The sequence below is a fragment of the Bubalus kerabau genome, chromosome 22 (assembly GCF_029407905.1).
Source record: "Bubalus kerabau isolate K-KA32 ecotype Philippines breed swamp buffalo chromosome 22, PCC_UOA_SB_1v2, whole genome shotgun sequence".
NCBI lineage: Eukaryota > Metazoa > Chordata > Mammalia > Artiodactyla > Bovidae > Bubalus > Bubalus kerabau.
In genome coordinates, this window is record NC_073645.1 from 1616736 (window position 1) to 1643256 (window position 26521).

At 40.5% G+C, this 26521-nt stretch overlaps 1 long non-coding RNA gene across 2 annotated transcripts; it reads right to left on the reverse strand.

Moving 5' to 3' along the window:
- Positions 1-1984: 1984 nt before the first annotated feature.
- On the reverse strand, positions 1985-23147 carry LOC129636600 (uncharacterized). Of its 2 annotated transcripts, XR_008707031.1 has the most exons (5): positions 22845-23147; positions 14873-14981; positions 10352-10427; positions 9550-9609; positions 1985-4258 (listed from the first exon to the last, which is right to left on the reverse strand). It is a non-coding gene; the product is annotated as an uncharacterized LOC129636600 (long non-coding RNA). The 2 variants fall into 2 exon arrangements; XR_008707032.1 differs by lacking the exons at positions 9550-9609; positions 10352-10427 and having other exon boundaries at positions 22845-23146.
- Between the last annotated feature and the right edge of the window lie 3374 nt (positions 23148-26521).

A 26521-nucleotide genomic window follows, 5' to 3' on the forward strand; every position in this document is an offset into this window, starting at 1 on the left:
GAACTAACTAAATGTGACATTTAAATAATACTTTTAGAGACTAGACCTAACTTGAAGGTTACTTAAGTAGAAAAACAATCACATAAATAAAAGAAAATGAATTCCCACTTATTCTGCTTTTAGATAATGGAGAACATATATATGGAATGCTATTTAATCTGAAAACATGTACAATAAATACCAGTCTATCGAGAACACACAATTTCAGAGAATTAGGGAATCATGCATAGTCTTAGAAATGACCCACAAGATTACTATCTTCTCCCCTCAAAGCTCCTGCCCTAAATGTATACTTCCAAGGCCTTTATTTTGATTTCTAGGTGATGATCAAGTTCAAATGGAGGAAGTAGTTTGAAATCAAACTGTTAATAAGGAGAACACATCTGTGATTTTCTTTAAACTTTTCCATTTAATGAAAACACAGAAAGGTGAGAAAATTATACACAAGAAAACAAGGTACCAGCAAGGTTTTTTTTTTTTAAATTTTAATTTAAATTTTTTTTTTAACTTTACAATATTGTATTGGTTTTGCCATATATCAACATGCATCCACCACAGGTATACATGTGTTCCCCATCCTGAACCCTCCTCCTTCCTCCCTCCTGTACCATCCCTCTGGGTCGTCCCAGTGCACCAGCCCCAAGCATCCACTATCATGCATCGAACCTGGACTGCTGACTCATTTCATATATGGTATTATACATGTTTCAATGCCATTCTCCCAAACCATCCCACCCTCTCCCTCTCCCACAGAGTCCAAAAGACTGTTCTATACATCAATGTCTCTTTTGCTGTCTCGTATACAGGGTTATTGTTACCATCTTTCTAAATTCCATATGTATGCATTAGTATACTGTATTGGTGTTTTTCTTTCTGACTTACTTCACTCTGTATAATAGGCCCCAGTGTCATCCACCTCATTAGAACTGATTCAAATGTATTATTTTTAATGGCTAATACTGCATTGTGTATATGTACCACAGCTTTCTTATCCATTCATCTGCTGATGGACATCTAGGTTGCTTCCATGTCCCGGCTATTATAAACAGTGCTGCGATGAATATTGGGGTACCCGTGTCTCTTTCAATTCTGGTTTCCTAAGTGTGTATGCCCAGCAGTGGGATTGCTGGGTCATAAGGCAGTTCTATCTCCAGTTTTTTAAGGAATCTCCACATTGCTCTCCATAGTGGCTGTACTAGTTTGCATTCCCACCAACAGTGCAAGAGGGTTCCCTTTTCTCCACACCCTCTCCAGCATTTATTGCTTGTAGATTTTGGATCACAGCCATTCTGACTGGCATGAAATGAAGGTACCAGCAAGTTTTAATTCTAAAGATGTTTAGTGAGAAGGATTCTCTCATAACTGTTAGTTTCCAAACTATGTCCCATAAAAGTAGAAGGTCCCACAGGGATCACTGCAGAATTGAAGAATAGAGAAATCACAGCCGCAGGGTCTCTGGTCATTCCTTTAGCTAAAGGGCTCTATACTTGTCTATATTTTATATAATATTGTTCCACAGAAAAAGTTTTGTTTGTTTGAAAGAAAGGTTGTTTTCTTTGGGGGGGGAAAAAAACTTTTTGTAAGGTACGAGACTCACTGATTTAGTCAAATTTCTGAATTCTACAAAAAAGTAACAAAGCCAATGGCCTTCTTACTGAGTCCTATGCCAACTACTTCCTCAGATTAAGAAAAGCATAGAGATTTTTAACTATAACATAGAGAAAATGAATATGTAAAACCTTGTTTATAGTTCAATAACGCTTGTGGCATGACATGATGTAGTAGCTTTCTAACTAAATCATATGCTTTAAAGGCATGAATTAGAATAAATTAATATAAAACTCCTTTTGGAGATATATTTAATTTATAAAGCATGATTTTTTTTAAACACAGGAAAGGGAACTTGAAGGAGAAAATCTTTATTTGAATCAAGCAGGCCAAAACTGAAGAGATTCATCCTTAAAAGGATATTTGCTTCCTCCAGATAAAACCTGGTTTATTAAAATGAGTCAACAAATGAATTATCCACATTTTGGGTTATTTAGGACAAAATTTAAAACACGCAACAGATCTCTCTTTACTGTCTAGCATACTTCTATCCAAAGCTCTCATCATTAGTTGGAACATACAAAAAGCATGAGTGTAATCTCAATTATAATCTAAATCTGGTCAGAAATTACAGTTGAACTTCATTTCCTCAGCCTGAAGTTTCAAGGGGAGGACTTATAGTCCTACCCTCCATATGAGAAGAGAGGAGATTTATATAACAGGTGAGTTTGGGACAAGGCACTAAGAAGTGCTTGCTTGGTTCCAAATCTCTTCTTGGAAAAGATGCAGGTGCCCACAGCACCGTGAACTTGGGTGTGCAGTAGGCAGTCTGCTCCTGGGACAGGGGTCAAGCATTTGCTTCCTCCCCTTAGGCCTGCATGGGGAAGTGTCTGACTTGGGATGAAGTGTTCAGAAACCCGCTGTGACTGCACAGCTAAAGCACGTCCTCCAGTTTCACGACTTTCACATACTAAGACCCAACATAGCTGCAGTGCTGTTGAAGAAACCTTAGACTGCTCTTCTACGATGGCAAGAAGTCAAATGAGAAAACAGCTTGAGACTGCATTTAACAAGGGCTACTTTTATCTGCACCATAAACATCATGAAAACACCATCAAAACAATAAACATGTATGCACTGACAGAAATGGATATTTTAATCACAATGGCTACACAATGAAAACTAGTTTCAATTTAAAGACTCTCCATCATGTCTATCTCAGTCATCATTCATCCAGGTGATGTCAAGACAGAGACAAAAGTGAGCTTCATTTACAATTTTTAAATATTTGATTTATCTACAAATTTAGAAACATTCTACAACTGCCTATCAAGATATTGTTTAGAAATTTAAATTTTAAAAAAAGAGTATTGCTACTCCTGCTTTCTTTTGGTCCCTATTTGCATGGGAAACCTTTTTCCAGCCCTTATCTTTCACTCTGTATGTGTCCCCTGTTTTGAGGTGGGTCTCTTGTAGACAACATATATAGGGGTCTTGTTTGTTTTTGTTTTTTTTTAATCCATTCAGCCAGTCTTTGTCTTTTGGTTGGGGCATTCAATCCATTTATGTTTAAGGTAATTATTGATAAGTATGATCCCGTTGCCATTTACTTTATTGTTTTGGGTTCAAATTTATACACCCTTTTTGTGTTTCCTGTCTAGAGAATATCCTTTAGTATTTGTTGGAGAGCTGGTTTGGTGGTGCTGAATTATTTCAGCTTTTGCTTGTCTGTAAAGCTTTTGATTTCTCCTTCATATTTGAATGAGATCCTTGCTGGGTAGAATAATCTGGGCTGTAGGTTATTTTCTTTCATCACTTTAACTATGTCTTGCCATTCCCTCCTGGCCTGGAGAGTTTCTATTGAAAGATCAGCTGTTATCCTTTTGGGAATTCACTTGTGTGCTATTTGTTGCTTTCCCCTTGCTGCTTTTAATATTTGTTTTTTTGTGTGTGTGTTTGATCTTTGTTAATTTGATTAGTATGTGTCTTGGGGTGTTTCACCTTGGGTTTATCCTGTTTGGGACTCTTTGGGTTTCTTGGACTTGAGTGATTATTTCCTTCCGGATTTTAGGGAAGTTTTCAACTATTATCTCCTCAAGTATTTTCTCATGGTCTTTCTTTTTCTCTTCTTCTTCTGGGACCCCTATGATTCGAATGTTGTAGCATTTAATATTGTTCTGGAGGTCTCTGAGATTGTCCTTATTTCTTTTAATTCATTTTTCTTTTTTCCTCTCTGATTCATTTATTTCTTCCATTCTATCTTCTAATTCACTAATCCTATCTTCTGCCTCTGTTATTCTACTATTTGTTGCCTCCAGAGTGTTTTTGATCTCATTTATTGCATTATTCATTATATATTGATTCTTTTTTTATTTCTTCTATGTCCTTGTTAAACCTTTCTTGCATCTTCTCAATCCTTGTCTCAAGGCTATTTATCTGTGATTCCATTTTGATTTCAAGATTTTGGATCAATTTCACTATCATTATTCGAAATTCTTTATCAGGTAGATTCCCTATCTCTTCCTCTTTTGTTTGGTTTGGTGGGCATTTATCCTGTTCCTTTACCTGCTGGGTATTCCTCTGTCTCTTCATCTTGTTTAAATTGCTGAGTTTGGGGTGTCCTTTCTGTATTCTGGCAGTTTGTGGAGTTTTCTTTATTGTGGTGTTTCCTCACTGTGTATGGGTTTGTACAGGTGGCTTGTCAAGGTGGCTGTGAAAAGAAACAAAGAAGGTCACTACATAATGATCAAAGGATCAATCCAAGAAGAAGATATAACAATTATAAATATATATTCACCCAACATAGGAGCACTGCAATATGTAAAACAAATACTAACAAGTATGAAAGGAGAAATTAACAATAACACAATAATAGTGGGAGACTTTAATACCCCACTCACATCTATGGATAGATCAACTAAACAGAAAATTAACAAGGAAACACAAACTTTAAACGATATAATAGACCAGTGAGACCTAATTGATATCTATAGGACATTTCATCCCAAAACAATGAATTTCACCTTTTTCTCAAGTGCAAACGGAACCCTCTCCAGGATAGATCACATCCTGGGACATAAAGCTAGCCTTGGTAAATTCAAAAAAATAGAAATAATTCCAAGCATCTTTTCTGACCACAATGCAGTAAGATTAGATCTCAATTACAGGAGAAAAACTATTAAAAAATCCAACATATGGAGGCTGAACAACACGCTGCTGAATAACCAACAAATCACAGAAGAAATCAAAAAAGAAATCAAAATTTGCATAGAAACGAATGAAAATGAAAATACAACAATCCAAAACCTGTGAGACACTGTAAAAGCAATCCTAAGGGGAAAGTTCACAGCAATACAGGTATACCTCAAGAAACAAGAAAAAAGTGAAATAAATAACCTAACTCTACACCTAAAGCAACTAGAAAAGGAAGAAATGAAGAACCCCAGGGTTAGTAGAAGGAAAGAAATCTTAAAAATTAGGGCAGAAATAAATGCAAAAGAAACAAAAGTGACCATAGCAAAAATCAACAAAACCAAAAGCTGGTTCTTTGAAACGATAAATAAAATTGACAAACCATTAGCCAGACTCATAAAGAAACAAAGGGAGAAAAATAAAATCAATAAAATCAGAAACAAAAGTGGAGAAATCACAACAGACAACACAGAAATACAAAGGATCATAAGAGACTACAATCAGCAATTATATGCCAATAAAATGGACAACGTGGAAGAAATGGACAAATTCTTAGAAAAGTACAACTTTCCAAAACTCGACCAGGAAGAAATAGAAAATCTTAACAGACCCATCACAAGCACGAAAATTGAAACTGTAATCAGAAATCTTCCAGCAAACAAAAGCCCAGGTCCAGTCGGCTTCACAGCTGAATTCTACCAAAAATTTAGAGAAGAGCTAACACCTATCCTACTCAAACTCTTCCATAAAATTGCGGAGGAAGACAAACTTCCAAACTCATTCTATGAGGCCACCATCACCCTAATACCAAAACCTGACAAAGATCCCACAAAAAAAGAAAACTACAGGCCAATATCACTGATGAACATAGATGCAAAAATCCTTAACAAAATTCTAGCAATCAGAATCCAACAATACATTAATAAGATCATACACCATGTCCAAGTGGGCTTCATCCCAGGGATGCAAGGATTCTTCAATATCCGCAAATCAATCAATGTAATACACCACATTAACAAATTGAAAAATAAAAACCATATGATTATCTCAATAGATGCAGAGAAAGCCTTTGACAAAATTCAAAATCCATTTATGATAAAAACTCTCCAGAAAGCAGGAATAGAAGGAACATACCTCAACATAATAAAAGCTATACATGACAAACCCAAATTGAAAGCATTTCCTCTAAAATCAGGAACAAGACAACGGTTGCCACTTTCACCATTACTATTCAACATAGTTTTGGAAGTTTTGGCCACAACAATCAGAGCAGAAAAAGAAATAAAAGGAATCCAAATTGGAAAAGAAGTAAAACTCTCAGTGTTTGCAGATGACATGATTCTCTACATAGAAAACACTAAAGACTCCACCAGAAAATTACTAGAACTAATCAGTGAATATAGTAAAGTTGCAGGATATAAAATCAACACACAGAAATCCCTTGCATTCCTGTACACTAATAATGAGAAAATAGAAAGAGAAATTAACGAAACAATTCCATTCACCGTTGCAATAAAAAGAATAAAATACTTAGGAATATATCTACCTAAAGAAACTAAAGACATATATAGAAAACTATAAAACACTGGTGAAAGCAATCAAAGAGGACACTAATAGATGGAGAAACATGCCATGATCATGAATTGGAAGAATCAATATAGTGAAAATGTGTATACTACCCAAAGCAATTTATAGATTCAATGCAATCCCTATCAAGCTACCAACAGTATTCTTCACAGAGCTAGAACAAATAATTTCAGAATTTGTATGGAAATACAAAAAACCTCGAATAGCCAAAGATATCTTGAGAAAGAAGAATGGAACTGGAGGAATCAACCTGCCTGACTTCAGGCTCTACTACAAAGCCACAGTTATCAAGACAGTATGGTACTGGCACAAAGACAGAAATATAGATCAACGGAACAAAATAGAAAGCCCAGAGATAAATCCACGCACATATGGACACCTTATCTTTGACAAAGGAGGCAAGAATATACAATGGATTAAAGACAATTTCTTTAACAAGTGGTGCTGGGAAAACTGGTCAACCACTTGTAAAATAATGAAACGAGCACTTTCTAACACCATACACAAAAATAAACTCAAAATAGATTAAAGATTAAACATAAGACCAGAAACTATAAAACTCCTAGAGGAGAACATAGGCAAAACAGTCTCCAACATACATCACCGCAGGATCCTCTATGACCCACCTCCCAGAATATTGGAAATAAAAGCAAAGTAAACAAATGGAACCTAATTAAACTTAAAAGTTTCTGAACAACAAAGGAAACTATAAGCCAGGTGAAAAGACAGCCTTCAGAATGGGAGAAAATAATAGCAAATGAAGCAACTGACATCAACTAATCTCAAAAATATACAAGCAACTCCTACAGCTCAACTCCAGAAAAATAGATGACCCAATCAAAAAATGGGCCAAAGAACTAAATAGACATTTCTCCAAAGAAGACATACAGATGGCTAACAAACACATGAAAAGATGCTCAACATCACTCATTATCAGAGAAATGCAAATCAAAACCACTATGAGGTACCATTTCACGCCAGTCAGAATGGCTGTGATCCAAAAGTCTACAAGTAATAAATGCTGGAGAGGGTGTGGAGAAAAGGGAACCCTCTTGCACTGTTGGTGGGAATGCAAACTAGTACAGCCACTATGGAGAAGAGTGTGGAGATTCCGTAAAAAACTGGAAATAGAACTGCCTTATGACCCAGCAATCCCACTTTGGGCATACACACTTAGGAAACCAGAATTGAAAGAGACAAGGGTACCCCAATATTCATCGCAGCACTGTTTATAATAGCCAGGACATGGAAGCAACCTAGATGTCCATCAGCAGATGTATGGATAAGAAAGCTGTGGTACATATACACAATGGAGTATTACTCAGCCATTAAAAAGAATACATTTGAATCAGTTCTAATGAGGTGGATGGCACTGGAGCCTATTATACAGAGTGAAGTAAATCAGAAAAGAAAACACCAATACAGTATACTAACGCATACATATGGAATTTAGAAAGATGGTAACAATAACCCTGTATACGAGACAGCAAAAGAGACACGGATGTATAGAACAGTCTTTTGGACTCTGTGGGAGAGGGAGAGGGTGGGATGATTTGGGAGAATGGCATTGAAATATGCATAATATCATATATGAAATGAGTCGCCAGTCCAGGTTCGATGCACGATACTGGATGCTAGGGGCTGGTGCACTGGGACGACCCAGAGGGATGGTATGGGTAGGGAGGAGGGAGGAGGGTTCAGGATGGGGAACACATGTATACCTGTGGCAGATTCATTTTAATATATGGCAAAACCAATACAATATTGTAAACTTAAATAGAATAAAATTTAAAAAAATAAAATAAAAGTAAAAATTAAAAAATAGAAAAAGAGAGAGAGAAAGAAAACAAATACCACCAAAACTTAAGGGATGGAGAAAAGAAGTTCTCAGAGGAAAGTTTATAACAATAAATGTGTACATTAAGAAAAAAAGAATTCTCTAAGATAAGCAACCTAATAAGGAACCATAAAAATAAGAACATACCCAGCCCAAAGTTAATATAAGGAAGGCAAAGAATAGAATGGAAATACATGAAATAGAAACAAAAAGAATAACATAAACTCAATGAAACTAATAAGCTCTGTTTTTTTAAAAAATATAAACAAATCTTTAGCTAGACTCATCAAATAAAAGAAAGAACTGAAATAAAATTCTAAATGAAGACATTACAAATGATAAGATACAAGAAGAGAGGATCATTAGAGGCTTCGATGAACAATTATATATCAAAAAATCTGATAACCTAGCAGATACAAAAAAATTCCTAATTGTTCTCAAATATCCAAAAGTTCCTTAAATACCTAAAAAACTTTTTCTTACCATAGGCTTCTTTGAGACACTATGTAGAGTTACTATTATGTGACTTAGGTCTCTTTTACATTTCTTTCACATTAGAGCATCCCCCCCTCCTTTCCCATGTCATTGAGTAGCTAGAAAATACTGGGCTCAGAATCCTGAAGGACTTGCCACACTTTGAACATGTTGCAAAGCCATTTCTTAAACTTAATCCTGTGGCCAGCTATGATTTCCAGAGGTGTAACATTTGATACTGTGGATACTCTTCATTGTCTCATTTGGTGAAACTGGTGCATGTATCATCTGTGACCACACCACCCTACTCCTCTCCTGGATCCACTTAGAACCCCAAGCAATAGCTTTCCTCTCTAGGAGGTCCCTAATGGATTTCCAAGGAGAGCTGAAAAGGAGAGTAGTGTTTCCACAATCCAGAGAAACAGAAGCCTAGGGCTGTGTAGGTGCTCTGCTGGGAAAGAACACAAGTTGATTGTCTCAGGAAAACAAACATCCAACAGTGTCTGTGTTCTGGAAGAGGAAGCCCCTATCACAAACACATGTAGAGGATTTGTTGAGACTCAGCAGCAGAGCTGCCACATCTCTTCTTGGAAGGCAGCAGCAGTCTGGGGGGCTGAGGTGTATTTCTATGTGAACCCAAGTTGCTCCTTTCCTTGTACTTACACGCAGCCTGCATCAGCAGGTTAGAAACAATAATATGGATGAAGCTCCCACAGCTTGGAGCACCTAGGAGCCAGCACCTTGCTCTGGATGCTAGAGCTCCTGTGCATGAGGATTGATAAGCTGGCCAGGGGGCTCTTCTACACACCAGCCCAGCAGAACTGGCAGCTCGTCCTGGCCACATCATGCATGGCTGCTTCAAGGTTCTGAACTTCAAGGCAAGAACTCATGTCTTCTGAGTTCCCACTTACCTGGCCTACTTTCAGGGTCCAGTTTCCACCCAATAATCCAGGGGAGCCTGATGGGAACCCCTGGAGGAACCAGAAATGAAAACCTCTAAGATACTCCTTTCGATGAACTAAGAAAGCAGCTCAAATGCAAACATGCACGTGCTTCAGTCTGGATAAACACACACTGGCTGGCTGTCAGCTTTGAGCCAGGCTTGGTGCTCAGCACTGGGGCACATGGAGAATATTCCAGAATACTCCAGACTGGAATATCCCACTCCTCCCAAAGCTGTCCGTCTGGGCACAGTTGTGTTCTATCCATCCCTGATCTTTTTTTTTTTTTTTCTTTTTTTAAAGTATTTTCAGAATGGATTCCAACTTAAATTTTTCTTCTATAGCTTATATTCTGTTGCTACTGCCTTACACTATAAATAGATATCAAATCATACTAATAAAATACCATTAGCATCTTTGAAGGCTTCCCAGGTGGCAGAATGGTAAAGAATCTGCTTGCCAATGTAGGAGATGTAGGAGAGCTCAGGAAGATGCCCTGGAGGAGGGAATGGGCACTGACTCCAGGGTTTTTGCCTGGTAAATCCCATGGACAGAGGAACCTGGCAGGCCACAGTCCATGGGGTCGCAGAGAGTTGGACAAAACTTAGCGACTGAGCATGCACACAAGTATCTTTGGCACAGGACATTATAACACTTCACAAACACTGGCCATGACTGGCAAATTTATCTGTGAATTGATTCCAAATTCACAGGTGGATAGTAGTAGGTGGGTGCTTAAAGTTAAGAGATATCAGAAAAAATTCTGACTTACCATTAATAATTTGCATTATGATCTCAGGCAAGCCCCTCCACCTCCCTGGGGCCCTGTGTCCTCTCTGTATGCAGCACTGGTAGCCAAAAATAAAATGATCCTCAGTATTTGAAACTCTGGGGGAGGTGACTTTTATTCATCCTAATAGAAGCAGAAGCTTTATTGATATGTAGACACCAAGGGTCTGAATGCTGTTTTTCCTGTACAGCAAAGTTTCACAGAAATAGATTTTCCTGACCCAAATGCCAGGGGAGGTAATTTACACTGGTCTCTTTCACCTTTCCCTGTTGGACAATCTACGCACGTTGGTCACTAACAGTGAGCCTGACTACTCAGCAAGTTGAGTTGTGCTCAGAAGGAAACAGCTGGAGCCAATCCACGAGGACAGGTAGAATAAGTCCAGGTTGCTGAACTCCTGGCCATCTGCACACTTGAACTTCCAGGTGGTCTTGAAGCACAACCTTCGGCTGTTTATAAAACCATAGTCCTTTCTTTAGTAAATTATGCCCTGTATGGGCTAAGTGAACTAAAATTATTCACTGTGTATCTGACTTACAGATTGACTCCTTTAACTTCTAGGGAATCAATTACTCTGTCATTCAGTTATTTAGTTGCTAAAGTTGTGTCTGAATTTTTTGTGACCCTGAATCCCAACTAACTTTAAAACGTTTTAAGGGCTCAGCCTCAAATGAAATATGTCACAATGAAGAATAAAAATATCAAGATCCATAGTAGGAGTAATTATTTTTTTAAACTGTATGTCTGAATGCACTTTAAAAAAAAGTATCCTCAAAAGTTTTCCAAAAAATGACACAAAAGCATAGGTGAAGTCAACTCAGCCAGAAATAACTATTAATTTGGGCACTTTGAGGTAAGTTGAAAAAGGTTTAGTATTCTCTTGGTTTCTAAAAGTCAGTGACTTTAATTAAAAATAAAACTAAAGTTAGATGACTGGTGTTTTGACATCTACCCAAGTTTTATCTCCGGTACAGCTATTCAGACTAAAACACCACTCGCAGCAAAACTTGCCCATTTTTATACTCAGCTCTCTTAGCTCCACATCACCATGTCCTATTCTAAGTAATCTTGTCCCACAGGACGTGGAAGTACACATATGTGTTCATTTCCTCGGCTGTAAGTCCTTTCTAAATGTCTGGCAGAGGACCTGGATGAAGTGTGAAGGCCCCAGACAGTGGCCATCAGACAAGGACCACATGCTAACACCCACCACTATTTCCAGGGTTCTATGATCAGTTTGAGTGGGCCACCCCAGGCTCGAATTATTCCAATTGGTTTTCTTTGACCTTGGACTTGGGTTCAGTGATGTCGTGCATAAGGTGAAGAGTCTGAAGACAGGTGACATGCTTTCAAATACTAACTCCACCATTTCTTGCTGTGTCATCACAGGCAAACCATTTAAATCCTCTGAGCCCCAATTTCTTCTTTCTACCTATCTACCTACCTATCCATACATCCATCTTCTACCTTCATCTATTACAGCAGGTTGTGTTAAAGAAGAAAAGAGGAAGTATAAAGAGGGAAGCACTTTGAAAACTGCAAATGCATAAATTAATAGCAATCATTCAGATGATGATAGATGGACAAGGGCTTAGGGCCTAGGCCTAAACTTGGGCTTTCTATTGTCTGAGGGTTTCTGGGATTTGAGGCAAGAGTGAGGGAGGGAGCGTGAGCCAGGAGACAATGATGGCCCAGAGAGTTCCATGAGGTGGTCCCAGGGCCAAGTCAACATGATTGTCATTAAGTGTGAAAGAAATGAGTGTCACGCATGGGAGGAAGAGAGTAGTGGTAACGTGGGACATTAAGTTGGAGCTGAGGACCTGTTAGACCTAGATCCTGCACTAGTAGGAGGGCAGCGGGAGGAAGTGTGGAAAAAGCCTGAACCAGACCAAATGAAGCCATTAATGGACCCCTGTTTTTTCATTCTCCTTATGTGCGGTTGGATACAGAAAGCTTCAATTTCCTGCTTGGTTACCCCTTAAAATAATTCTTTAAACTATATGTCTTTTCAAATTATTCATTTGTGCATATTTCAAAATGCATATTAACACTATCTTAACAACAACAAAAAAACCCTATATATTTCACACCTGTTTAAGTTAACATCTAAAACATTTCTTCATCAATCTAAATAGTTGCAAAGGATATAATCTCTGGTGAAACAGAAGTAGGAAACATTTAAAAGTAAAATCCTAATATGACTTCTTCACTGTTTCAAGGACAATCCAATGCCACAGCAATTTGAGATCCACCTTAATTCATTTTAATATACACCTACAAGCTCATCTTTAGTAGGCAAAAGTTATTTAATTTAGTTCTTAAAGTTGTATTTCCACTCTACTTTTGTCACATAATTTTATGTTAGTGTGATACATTTTATGCCTAAAATCCTGTCATTGATCACTCATATTTATATGCAGCAAAAGTATGTATATAACTTGATTTAATTTTGTACAGTTTAATTTTAAGGTAATGTTTAAATCCTGTAGCCAAGTAGCTCTAGATATTAAAGAAATAATTCCAGACTGAACTATCATTATAGGTACTATTAGTATGTGATTTATCACAACAGGATTTCATAAATAATTATTACATATAAAAAGTACAATGTTATTGGAAAAGCAGTTTTCATCAGACTTGCTAAATTAACATGCAGCTATTTCCTAAAATTGATGGCAATGCTCACCACCATTTTACAATTATTGTTGTTACAGTTATTGTACACACTATGAAACATTTTTCATGAAAACGAAAGGAACTTTATCATAGTAATGTTCATTACTGAGCTCCCTCTGATAGGGTGATCTATCATCAAAATGATTTTTAATGATCTAACTTTTGACAGAGCTCAACTCGGTCTTCCCTCAAATTTCATAAAAGCAAAGTATCAGAAATCATCTGAGTTGGAAAAAGATTTAATACTAAATCAACAGACTTTCACTTTCTCAAAAAACACTATTTTGTCTGGCACTCAAAAGATTTGTGGGCCCTGGAGAAACTCATCAGAGTAAGCAGAGGGAGTAAGAGAGGCAGGCCTCACCTTTATGGAGAGATCTTTGTAGAAAGCAAGACCCTCTGCCCACCTGGGACTGCTCACTGCTGCTCAGCTCTCGGCAGAGCAACTTTTGGAAAGGGTGCACAGGAAGGCTGTAGATGTTCAATTTTTTTTAATCCACGTATTGATGTAACCTTAGCCAGCATTAACACACCACCAAGCATGTGGGGGTCCAATTGTGAAGGCTATGCCTTTGGACTGTCTGGGAGCTGACTCCCACTGACCTGGGAGCTGAGTCTCAGCAGAGCTGGCAACCCTGGACAGCGGGAGATTCCCTGACCTCTCCAGCTGGCATTCTCCAAAAAGGGTTGGGGCGGGGGGAACAGGGGGGCATTGGTGCACATTGAAAATGTGAGTGATTCCCAGTGAAGACAGAATCCCAGTTGAAAAACACTTGGGGAAAGCTCCCTTTTATTTCCACCTCTTAGAGATTTGCAATCAAACCAGAATACTAAAGGCTAAAAAAGTTCTTTAACTTTCTTTAGTGTAGATTTTTGGAAATCAGTTTGCTCCCCCACCCCAATCTTTTCTCCCAAAGAACACAGAGTTATATAGAAAGATACTTTAAATCATCTGCTCCGATCCCCAGAGCACCAGACTTAGTCTCCTACGAGATTTATGTGGTCTGACCTGTTCGTGACAGCTACAGGCCTCTCTAGTTTTCAGGGGACCTGAGATTGGTTGGTTTTCAAGAGCTGTTAACCTTCTGGGGCAGTGTTGTGCTCTGCCCCAGTCTTCCTACTGATGTTACCTGTTTTTAGATGGACGTTCTAGTACAACAGGAAGATTTCTGTGCTACTGATGTAGGGGTAGCACCCACTGCAGCCATGAACTTGAAGGCTTATGATCAGCTCTCAAATAACCACCAGTGGAGGGTCAGTTTGGTGCCTCCCTAGCTGTCTTTCTGAGCCCCATGGTCCATGATAGTGTGGGCCAAGTCAAGAGAGGAATATAATTAGATGCAGAATACAATTAAAATCAAACATATATGAGTGGTATGTATGTGTTAGAAAGAGACTGTGTCTCATCCTATGACTGTCTGTATTACATCCAGAGCCATGTGGATTATAATCATCTGGTTTGAATTGTCCGTCTTTTCATTTCCAAGCATGAAGAGTTCCCTACATTACCATGATGAAGATGAGAATACACAGTTCAAGTACCCGCTGGGGAGAGATGTCCCTGATGCTGTTCACTAAATGGGAAAGAAGGCTGGGTCACCTGACTTGGGTCACATTTTGGAACTTCACAGGCATTTGATCTAAGACACCACTGACAATACACAAGAACAAGTCCCTGCTATCCTTTCCTCCAGGAAGACCCCAGGACTTCAAGTTAGAAATCAGTCAATATGCGATGCCCCAGTGCTGAACATTTTGGTTAGCATGGAGATATAATCAGACTCTCCATTCTGACAGCAGCTCAGAACTCAAACAAATCTGTCATACCTGCTGGGAACAAGGTTGAAGAGTGAGCTGGCGGAGCATCTCTGTTCTTGGAACACAGGAACCATGAAGTGTTTCTGCCTGTACCTTCGCTCTGCACACCGTCTTCACTCTACACAGAACAAGACAGCTGATGAGAACCAGAGGACAAGCACATGGATGACTGGTCCAGCCTCAAATGGAACTGGATTGGCCCTTGGGAAGCCTCTTCTCTCACCTGTGAAGCTGCAAAATAACCAATGCATTTTTATAAGCCTCTGAAAACCAAGAACAGAACTCAAAACAGCTATAAGGAATGAGATAAGGCATCAAAATCAGTCTTTGATCTTAAAACCACTGGAGATTTCCTGGGAAATTATTTTCCAAAACTCCCTTGTATGGGAAGACAAGGGGAGAAGAAATCAAATCGTTTGCCTATAGGGAAAGGAGTATGTCAAGGCTGTATATAGTCACCAGCTTATTTAACTTATATGCAGAGTACATCATGAGAAATGCTGTGTTGGATGAAGCACAAGCGGGAATCAAGATTGCTGGGAGAAATATCAATAACCTCATTTATGCAGATGACACCACCCTTATGGCAGAAAGCGAAGAACTAAAGAGTCTCTTGAGGAAACTGAAAAGAGGAGAGTGAAAAGAGTCGGCTTAAACTCAACATTCAGAAAATTAAGATCATGGCATCTGGTCCCATCACTTCATGGCAAATAGATGGGGAGACAGTGGAAACAGTGTCAGACTTTATTTTGGGGGGCTCCAAAATCACTGCAGATGGTGACTGAAGCCATGAAATCAAAAGATGCTTGCTCCTTAGAAGAAAAGTTATGACCAACCTAGATCAGAACAGATCAGTCAATCAATCGTATCCAATTCCTTGTGACCCCATGAATCTCAGCACACCAGGCCTCCCTGTCCATCACTAACTTCCAGAGTTCACCCAGACTCACATCCATTGAGTCAGTGATGCCATCCAGCCATCTCATCATCTGTCGTCCCCTTCTCCTCTTGCCCCAAATCCCTCCCAGCATCAGAGTCCTTTCCAATGAGTGAGTCTTCGCATGAGGTGGCCAAAGTGCTGGAGTTTCAGCTTCAGCATCATTCCTTCCAAAGAAATCCCAGGGACAATCTCCTTCAGAATGGACTGGTTGGATCTCCTTGCAGTCCAAGGGACTCTCAAGAGTCTTCTCCAACACCACAGTTCAAATGCATCAATTCTTCAATGCTCAGCCTTCTTCACAGTCCAACTCTCACATCCATACATGACCACAGGAAAAACCATAGCCTTGACTAGATGAACCTTTGTTGGCAAAGTAATGTCTCTGCTTTTGAATATGCTATCTAGGTTGGTCATAACTTTCCTTCCAAGGAGGAAGCGTCTTTTAGTTTCATGGCTGCAGTCACCATCTGCAGTGATTTTGGAGCCCAGAAAAATAAAGTCTGACACTGTTTCCACTGTTTCCCCATCTATTTCTCATGAAGTGGTAGGACCAGATGCCATGATCTTTGTTTTCTGAATGTTGAGCTTTAAGCCAACTTTTTCACTCTCCACTTTCACTTTTATCAAGAGACCTTTTAGTTCCTCTTCACTTTCTGCCATAAGGGTGGTGTCATCTGCATATCTGAGGTTATTGATATTTCTCCTGGCAATCTTGATTCCATCTTGTGTTTCTTCCAGTCCAGCGTTTCTCATGATATGTACTCTGCATATAAGTTAAATAAACAGGGTGACAATATACATCCTTGACAAACTCCTTTTCCTATTTGGAACCAGTCTGTTTTTCCATGTCCAGTTCTAACTGTTGCTTCCTGGCCTGCATACAAATTTCTCAAGAGACAGATCAGGTGGTCTGGTATTCCCTTCTCTTTCAGAATTTTCCACAGTTTATTGTGATCCACAAAGTCAAAGGCTTTGGCATAGTCAATAAAGCAGGAATAGATGTTTTTTTCTGGAACTCTCTTTCTTTTTCCATGATCCAGTGGATGTTTGCAATTTGATCTCTGGTTCCTCTGCCTTTTCTAAAACCAGCTTGAACATCAGGAAGTTCACGGTTCATGTATTGCTGAAGCCTGGCCTGGAGAATTTTGAGCATTACTTTAATAGCATGTGAGATGAGTGCAATTGTATGGTTGTCTGAGCATTGTTTGGCATTGCTTTCTTTGGGATTGGAATGAAAACTGACATTTTCCAGTCCTGTGGCCACTGCTGAGTTTTCCAAATTTGCTGGCATATTGAGTGCAGCACTTTCACAGCATCATCTTTCAGGATTTGGAAGAGCTCAACTGGAATTCTATCACCTCCACTAGCTTTGTTCATAGTGATGCTTTCTAAGGCCCTCTTGACTTCACATTCCAGGATGTCTGGCTCTAGGTCAGTGATCACACCACCATGATTATCTGGATCATGAAGATCTTTTTTGTACAGTTCTTCTGTGTATTCTTGCCATCTCTTCTTAATATCTTCTGCTTCTGTTAGGTCCATATCGTTTCTGTCCTTTATCAAGCCCATCTTTGCATGAAATATTCCCTTGGTATCTCCGATTTTCTTGAAGAGATCTCTAATCTTTCCCATTCTATTGTTTTCCTCTATTTCTTTGCATGGATAGCTGAGGAAGGCTTTCTTATCTCTTCTTGCTATTCTTTGGAACTCTGCATTCAAATGTTTATATCTTTCCTTTTCTCCTTTGCTTTTCACTTTTCTTCTTTTCACAGCTATTTGTAAGGCCTCCCCAGACAGCCACTTTGCTTTTTTGCATTTCTTTTCCATGGGGATGGTCTTGATCCCTGTCTCCTGTCCAATGTCACAAACCTCATTCCATAGTTCATCAGGCACTCTATCTATCAGATCTAGTCCCTTAAATCTAGTTTTCACTTCCACTTATAATCATAAGGGTTTTGATTTAGGTCGTACCTGAATGGTCCAGTGGTTTTCCATACATTCTTTAATTTAAGTCTGAATTTGGCAACAAGGGGTTCATGATCGGAGCCACAGTCAGCTCCTGGTCTTGATTTTGCTGACTGTATAGAGCTTCTCCATCTTTGGCTGCAAAGAATATAATCAATCTGAATTCGGTGTTGACCGTCTGGTGATGTCCATGTATAGCGTCTTCTCTTGTGTTGTTGGAAGAGGGTGTTTGTTATGACCAGTGCATTTTCTTGGCAAAACTCTATTAGTCTTTGACATGCTTCATTCCATATTCCAAGGCCAAATTTGCCTGTTACTCCAGGTGTTTCTTGACTTCCTACTTTTGCATTCCAGTCCCCTATAATGAAAAGGACATCTTCTGGGGGTGTTAGTTCTAAAAGGTCTTGTAGATCTTCATAGAAGCATTCAACTTCAGCTTCTTCAGCGTTACTGGTTGGGGCATAGACTTGGATTACTGTGATATTGAATGGTTGCCTTGGAAATGAACAGAGATCATTCTGTCGTTTTTGCGATTGCATCCAAGTACTGCATTTCAGACTCTTTAGTTGACCATGATGGCTACTCCATTTCTTCTGAGGGATTCCTGCCTGCAGTAGTAGATATAATGGTCATCTGAGTTAAATTCACCCATTGCAGTCAATTTGAGTTCACTGATTCCTAGAATGTCGACATTCACTCTTGCCATCTCTTGTTTGACCACTTCCAATTTGCCTTAATTCATGGACCTGACATTGCAGGTTCCTATGCAATATTGCTCCTTACAGCATCGGACCTTGCTTCTATCACCAGGCACATCCACAGCTGGATATTGTTTTTGCTTTGGCTCCATCCCTTCATTCTTTCTGGAGTTATTTCTCCACTGATCTCCAGTAGTATACTGGTCGGGGGAGGGGGGGCGGCCGAGAGGAGATACCCAGTGTCCAAGGTCAGGGGCGGTGGCTGGGAGGAGCTACTCCATGCCACTAAGCTCGAGGCCAGGGGCGGCGGGCGGGAGGAGCTACCCCACGCCCCCTCCCCCGAGGCCAGGGGTGGCGGCCGGAAGGAGCAACACACAACTGAGGCCAGGGGTTGTGGCCGAGAGGACCAACCCCATGTCCAAGGAGCTGTGGCTGTGCAGGCGCAGGAGGGCCTAGAGGAGCTATCCCACATTGAAGGTCAGGAAGGGCGGCGGTGAGGAGATACCCCTCGTCCGAGCTAAAGAGCAATGGCTGTGCTTTGCTGGAGCAGCCGTGAAGTGATACCTCACGTCCAAGGTAAGAGAAACCCAAGTAAGACAGTAGGTGTTGCAAGAGGGCATCAGAGGGCAAACACACTGAAACCATACTCACAGAAAACTAGTCAATCTAATCACACTAGGACCACAGCCTTGTCTAACTCAATGAAACTAAGCCATGTCCATGGGGCAACCTAAGATGGGCAGGTCATAGTGGAGATATCTGACAGAATGTGGCCCACTGGAGAAGGGAATGGCAAACCACTTCAGTATTCTTGCCTTGAGAACCCCATGAACAGTATGAAAAGGCAAAATGATAGGATACTAAAATAGAAACTCCCCAGGTCAGTAGGTGCCCAATATGCTACTGGAGACCAACCTAGAGATCCTATTAAAAAGCAGAGACATTACTTTGCCAACAAAGGTCTGTCTAGTCAAAGCTATGGTATTTCCAGTGGTCATGTATGGATGTGAGAGTTGGATTATAAAGAAAGCTGAGCGCTGAAGAATTGATGCTTTCGAACTGTGGTGTTGGAGAAGACTCTTGAGAGTCCCTTGGACTGCAAGGAGATCAAACCAGTCTGTTCTAAAGGAAATCAGTCCCGAATATTCATTGGAAGGACTGATACTGAAGCTGAAACTCCAATACTTTGGCTACCTGATATGAAGAAGTGACTCATTGGAAAAGACCCTGATGCTGAGAAAGAGTGAAGGTGGGAGGAGAAGGGGACAACAGAGGATGAAATGTTTGGATGGCATGACTCAATGGACATGAGTTTGAGTAAACTCCGGGAGTTGGTGATGGACAGGGAGGCCTGGCGTGCTGCAGTCCATGGGGTCGCAAAGAGCTGGACACAGCTGAGCAACTGAACTGAAGAGGGAGATCTCTCAGCACTTCAGGTCATGTGTTCTAGACGTTAAGGTTCAGAGAAACCTGTCAGTAAAGTACCAGGGAATAAACACCACACAGGGAGGCCACAAGCAGGATGATCTACATGTACGGTGGAAATTCCTGGACAAAATCAGCTCAAATATTTTGTTTTTAATGCTTTGAAAGAGGGATGGGGAAGAAGAGCTGGGTAAAGAAAACACAGTAACTAGATTAAAATTTCTTTCATGTAATGAGGTAGGCAAAATATAGCTAAAAATAATAATATGTCTAAGCGTAAGTCTGAGGACTATAGCTCTCTTTATTAAACAAGAAGTAACTTTTAATTAGACTAATCTTCCTCCTTTGGTTTCAAATAGTCTTGATACTGGTCTTAAGATGCTAATTGTCTACACCCTTCATGTATCTTATGATCATAATTTTAACTTTTTAAATCATCAAGCAGGATATATATACAATACTATATATATATATATATATATATATATATATATATATATATATATAAAATATATAATAAATGCCATGTCAAGCTTTCCTATCATTTATCAACTTATTAAACTTTTTTTTTTTTAATGGCACTATTGGCACCAGAACACTGAAAAAACACTGAGATGATGTTGCTGAATCAGGAACTTCTGGCTTCTCATCCATTATAACTGCTCTGAAGGTAGTTAACAAGATTATTCTTTTAATCTCCGGTCATGTATTGCCACTCTATATTTAGCGCAGATTTATGGATGTTCATAATGTCCTTGCCAAACAACTGTCATAGGAAGCAAATTCTGTTTATTCATCTCAAATATCCTGTTCACTTCCCATCAGTCAGGGCCTAGGCCATGTCCCAGCCCCTCCCAGAGCTGCTGTCCTTCTCTCCCGACCATAGTAGTGCATACCAACACAACTTCCTCCTAAATTCCTGCAACACTGTCTTTGGTATCACTGAAAATTTGAAACTTACCACCTGACACTGTCATATATATATATATCAGTTCAGTCACTCAGTCATCTCCGACTCTCTGCAACCCCATGAATCGCAGCATGCCAAGCCTCCCTGTCCATCACCAACTCCAGGAGTTCACCCAGACTCACGTCCATCGAGTCAGTGATGCCATCCAGCCATCTCATCCTCTGTCGTCCCCTTCTCCTCCTGCCCCCAATCCCTCCCAGCATCACAGTCTTTTCCAATGAGTCAACTCTTCCCATGAGGTGGCCAAAGTACTGGAGTTTCAGCTTCAGCATCATTCCTTCCAAAGAAATCCCAGGGCTGAGCTCCTTCAGAATGGACGGGTTGGATCTCCTTGCAGTCCAAGGGACTCTCAAGAGTCTTCTCCAACACCACAGTTTAAATGCATCAATTCTTAGGTGCTCAGCCTTCTTTACAGTCCAACTCTCACATCCATACATGACCACAGGAAAAACCATAGCCTTGACTAGACGAACCTTTGTTGGCAAAGTAATGTCTCTGCTTTTGAATATGCTATCTAGGTTGGTCATAACTTTCCTTCCAAGGAGGAAGCGTCTTTTAATTTCATGGCTGCAATCACCATCTGCAGTGATTTTGGAGCCCAGAAAAATAAAGTCTGACACTGTTTCCACTGTTTCCCCATCTATTTCCCATGAAGTGGTGGGACCAGATGCCATGATCTTCGTTTTCTGAATGTTGAGCTTTCAGCCAACTTTTTCACTCTCCACTTTCACTTTCATCAAGATACTTTTTAGTTCCTCTTCACTTTCTGCCATAAGGGTGGTGTCATCTGCATATCTGAGGTTATTGATACTTCTCCCGGCAATCTTCTGCCAGGGTCCAGCCCCGGTGAATCCAGGGAATTCGAAGCAGGGTAGGCTTTGGCAAGGATCAGGAAACAACTGCTCAATTAAACATTAATTAAGGATATAAAGAGTGGTTAAATAAGGATAGCTCAGTGAGAAAATTTAGTGAAGAAAAGAGGCTGAATAATTCATCCAGAAAGTGAGAGAAATAATGAAATGGGGAGACCAAGCTTCAGTGAACAAGGCCAGAACTTTCTTTTCCAAAGTAGTTTTTATACCTTAAGTTATGCATAGAGGATAATGGGGAAAGGGGTAGAGTCATGCAGTAAGCCAGGCTTTCTCCCTGCAAACTTATCATACACAAAAGTTTAGGTGATTTGCATCATCTTCTGGTCCAAAGGCCTGTTAACATTTTAAGACCCTTTCTTCAGAAAACTTATTTTTCTCTAAAGGTGATTAGTCAGGCGCCACCCTCCAAAAGCATTAGATAAAGTTGCATTCCTATAGGGCAAAGGTGTGGTGGGCTATAACAAAAAAAAGAATTAACTCAAGGGTCCAAGGTTACAAACATTAAAGCTACTACTTACAACAATTATATTAATCAATACACTGCCAGGGACACAGCAGGTAAGGGATATGGAAACTTAGCAGCAAACATTGGTCCAACAAGTGAAAAACCCTTCACCAATACAATTTCTAATCAATCTTTTAACTGCTCAAAGGAATCTGTATTTAGACAGTTTAGAACATCTCATGCCTCTCACGGTTGGGAGGCTCTGAACAATCACATGTGGCTGGAAGAACCTATTCAGGAGAGAGATGGTGGTGGGGGACAGACCCTCATAAAGTCAGAGGTGTAGGTGAGAGCACAGAGCAGTAAAGTAGGCAGACTCTTGTTTTGGGGATACATGCTTGAGAATTTCCAGGGGGGCTCCTGAGGCTTGATCCCACCTTTGCGTATTGCCAGGGTCCAGCCCCGGATGATCCAGGGTATTCGAAGGAGAGACGGCGTAGGCGAGGGTCAGGAAACAACTGCTTAATTAAATGTTAATTAAGGATATAAAGAGTAATAGAATGAGGATAGCTCAGTTGGAAAATTCAGTGGAGAAACAGAGGCTGAGTAGCTTGGTTTACGCGGGAGACCAATAAAACTTCAAGACAAGAAGTTTGCACCACTTACATAGGCTGCAGGCGTCCTTCCGTTCTCCCAAAGGAGAGGAGACACTGAGGCCTCCCCGGTCGGATCTTAGAAGCCCAGGCATAATTAGCAAGCTGGGCGGGTTCTGCGCTCCAGATGGAGACTCAGCCAGAATTTGAAAGAGAGAGCGACATGGGGAGACCAAGTTTCAGTGAACAAGGCCCGCACTTTATTTTCCAAAGTAGTTTCTATACCTTAAGTTATGCATAGAGGATAATGCGGGAAGGGGTGGAGTCATGCAAGGACAGCAGTTCCTGGTTCTAATCGAAGCCAGGCTTTCAAACTTATCATATGCAAAAGTTCAGGTGATTGACATCATCTTCTGGCCCAGAGGCCTGTTAACATTTTAAGAAACTTATTTTTCTCTAAAGGTGATTATTCCAAAGTCAGGCACCAGCCTCCAAAAAAGCATTGGACAAAGCTGCATTTTACATTTCTATACACCCATTATATCAATCAATACACTGCCAAGGACACAGTAGGTAAGGAGTATGGAGACTTAGCAGCAAACATTGGCTCAATAAGTGAAAAACCCTTCACCAATACAATTTCTAATCAATCTTTTAACTACTCAAAAGAATCTGTGTTTAGACAGTTTAGAACATCTCCTGCCTCTCACAGTTGGGAGGCTCTGAATAATCACATGTGGCCGGAAAAACCTATTCAGGCAGGCTAGAGGACTTCCAAAGGGGTTTGTAGGTTGAAACACTGTCATGCCCAGGAAGTATTAACTGGAGCTGTAAGCTAACTCTTTTTTCAGAGAGAGGTAGTGGGGGACAGCCCTCATAAACTCAGAGGTGTAGGTGAAAGCACAAAGTAGAAAGTAGGCAGACTCAGGTTTGGGGGGTAGATGCTCGAGAATTTCCAGGGGGACTCCTGAGGCTCGATCCTGCCTTTGCGTATGCCGAGCCTCCTTCCTCATGACCTTTGCCATGGGCGGAGCTCCTGCTCCCGGCAGTGATAGAATTCCAGTTGAGCTATTCCAGATCCTGAAAGATGATGCTGTGGAAAGTGCTGCACTCAATATGCAATATGCTGGCTCCCGCCTTTGCGTATGCCGAGCCTCCTTCCTCATGACCTTTGCCATGGGCGGAGTTGCTCACGCTGGCTCCCAGCAATCTTCAGCTTGTGCTTCTTCCAGGCCAGCATTTCTCATGATGCACACTGCAAATAAGTTAAATAAGTGTACATCTCATGATGTACACTGCATATAAGTTAAATAAGTGACAATATACAGCCTTGACTTACTCCTTTTCCTATTTGGAACCAGTCTGTTGTTCCATGTCCAGTTCTAACTGTTGCTTTCTGACCTGCATACAGATTTCTCAAGAGGCAGATCAGGTGGTCTGGTATTCCCATCTCTTTCAGAATTTTCCACAGTTTATTGTAATCCACACAGTCAAAGGCTTTGGCATAGTCAACAAAGCAGAAATAGATCTTTTACTGGAACTCTCTTGCTTTTTCCGTAATCCACTGGGTGTTGGCAATTTGATCTCTGATTCCCCTGCCTTTTCTAAAACCAGCTTGAACATCAGGAAGTTCACGGCTCATGTATTGCTGAAGCCTGGCCTGGAGAATTTTGAGCATTACTTTACTAGCGTGTGAGATGAGTGCAATTGTGTGGTAGTTTGAGCATTCTTTGGCATTGCCTTTCTTTGGGATTGGAATGAAAACTGACCTTTTCCAGTCCTGTGGCCACTGCTGAGTTTTCCAAATTTGCTGGCATATTGAGTGCAGCACTTTCACAGCATCATCTTTCAGGATTTGGAAGAGCTCAACTGGAATTCCATCACCTCCACTAGCTTTGTTCGTAGTGATGCTTCCCAAGGCCCACTTGACTTCACATTCCAGGATGTCTGGCTCTAGGTGAGTGATCACACCATTGTGATTATCTGGGTGGTGAAGATCTTTTTTGTACAGTTCTTTTGTGTATTCTTGACATCTCTTCTTAATATCTTCTGCTCCTGTTAGGTCCATACAATTTCTGTCCTTTATCGAGGCCATCTTTGCATGAAATGTTCCCTTGGTATCTCTAATTTTCTTGAAGAGACCTCTAGTCTTTCCCAATGTGTTGTGTATACACACACACACACACATATGGAGAAGGCCATGGCACCACACTACAGCACTCTTGCCTGGAAAAGCCCATGGGCAGAGGAGCCCGGTAGGCTTCAGTCCATGGGATTGCGAAGAGTCAGACACGACAGAGAGACTTCAGTTTCATTTTTCACTTTCGTGCGTTGGAGGAATTGGCAACCCACTCCAGTGTTCTTGCCTGGAGAATCTCAGGGACAGGGGAGCCTGGTGAGCTGCCGTCTATGGGGTCGCACAGAGTCGCACACGACTGAAGTGACTTGGCAGCAGCAGCAGCAGCACACATCTATCTATCTATCTATCTATCTATCTATATGGAATGTGAAGTCAAGTGGGCCTTAGAAAGCATCACTATGAACAAAGCTAATTGAGGTGATGAAATTCCAGTTGAGCTCTTCCAAATCCTGAAAGATGATGCTGTGAAAGTGCTGCACTCAATATGCCAGCAATTTGGAAAACTCAGCAGTGGCCACAGGACTGAAAAAGGTCAGTTTTCATTCCAATTCCAAAGAAAGGCAATGCCAAAGAATGCTCAAACTACCGCACAATTGCACTCATCTCACACACTAGTAAAATAATGCTCAAAATTTTCCAAGCCAGGCTTCAGCAATATGTGAACCGTGAACTTCCTGATGTTCAAGCTTTTTTTAGAAAAGGCAGAGGAACCAGAGATCAAATTGCCAACATCCGCTGGATTACGGAAAAAGCAAGAGAGTTCCAGAAAAGCATCTATTTCTGCCTTATTGACTATGCCAAAGCCTTTGACTGTGTGGATCACAATAAACTGTGGAAAATTCTGAAAGAGATGGGAATACCAGACCACCTGACCTGCCCCTTGAGAAATTTGTATGCAGGTCAGGAAGCAACAGTTAGAACCGGACATGGAACAACAGACTGGTTCCAAATAGAAAAAGAGTTCGTCAGGGCTGTATATTGTCACCCTGTTTATTTAACTTATATGCAGAGTACATCATGAGAAACACTGGACTGGAAGAAACACAAACTGGAATGAAGATTGTCGGGAGACATATCAATAACCTCAGAAATGCAGATGACACCACCCTTATGGCAGAAAGTGAAGAGGAACTAAAAGGTCTCTTGATAAAAGTGAAAGTGGAGAGTGAAAAAGTTGGCTGAAAGCTCAACATTCAGAAAACAAAGATCATGGCATCCGGTCCCACCACTTTATGGGAAATAGATGGGGAAACAGTGGAAACAGTGTCAGACTTTATTTTTCTGGGCTCCAAAATCACTGCAGATGGTGACTGCAGCCATGAAATTAAAAGATGCTTCCTCCTTGGAAGGAAAGTTATGACCAACCTAGATAGCATATTCAAAAGCAGAGACATTACTTTGCCAACAAAGGTTCGTCTAGTCAAGGCTATGGTTTTTCCTGTGGTCATGTATGGATGTGAGAGTTGGACTGTGAAGAAGGCTGAGCATTGAAGAATTGATGCATTTGAACTGTGGTGTTGGAGAAGACTCTTGAGAGTCCCTTGGACTGCAAGGAGATCCAACCAGTCCATTCTGAAGGAGCTCATCCCTGGGATTTCTTTGGAAGGAAT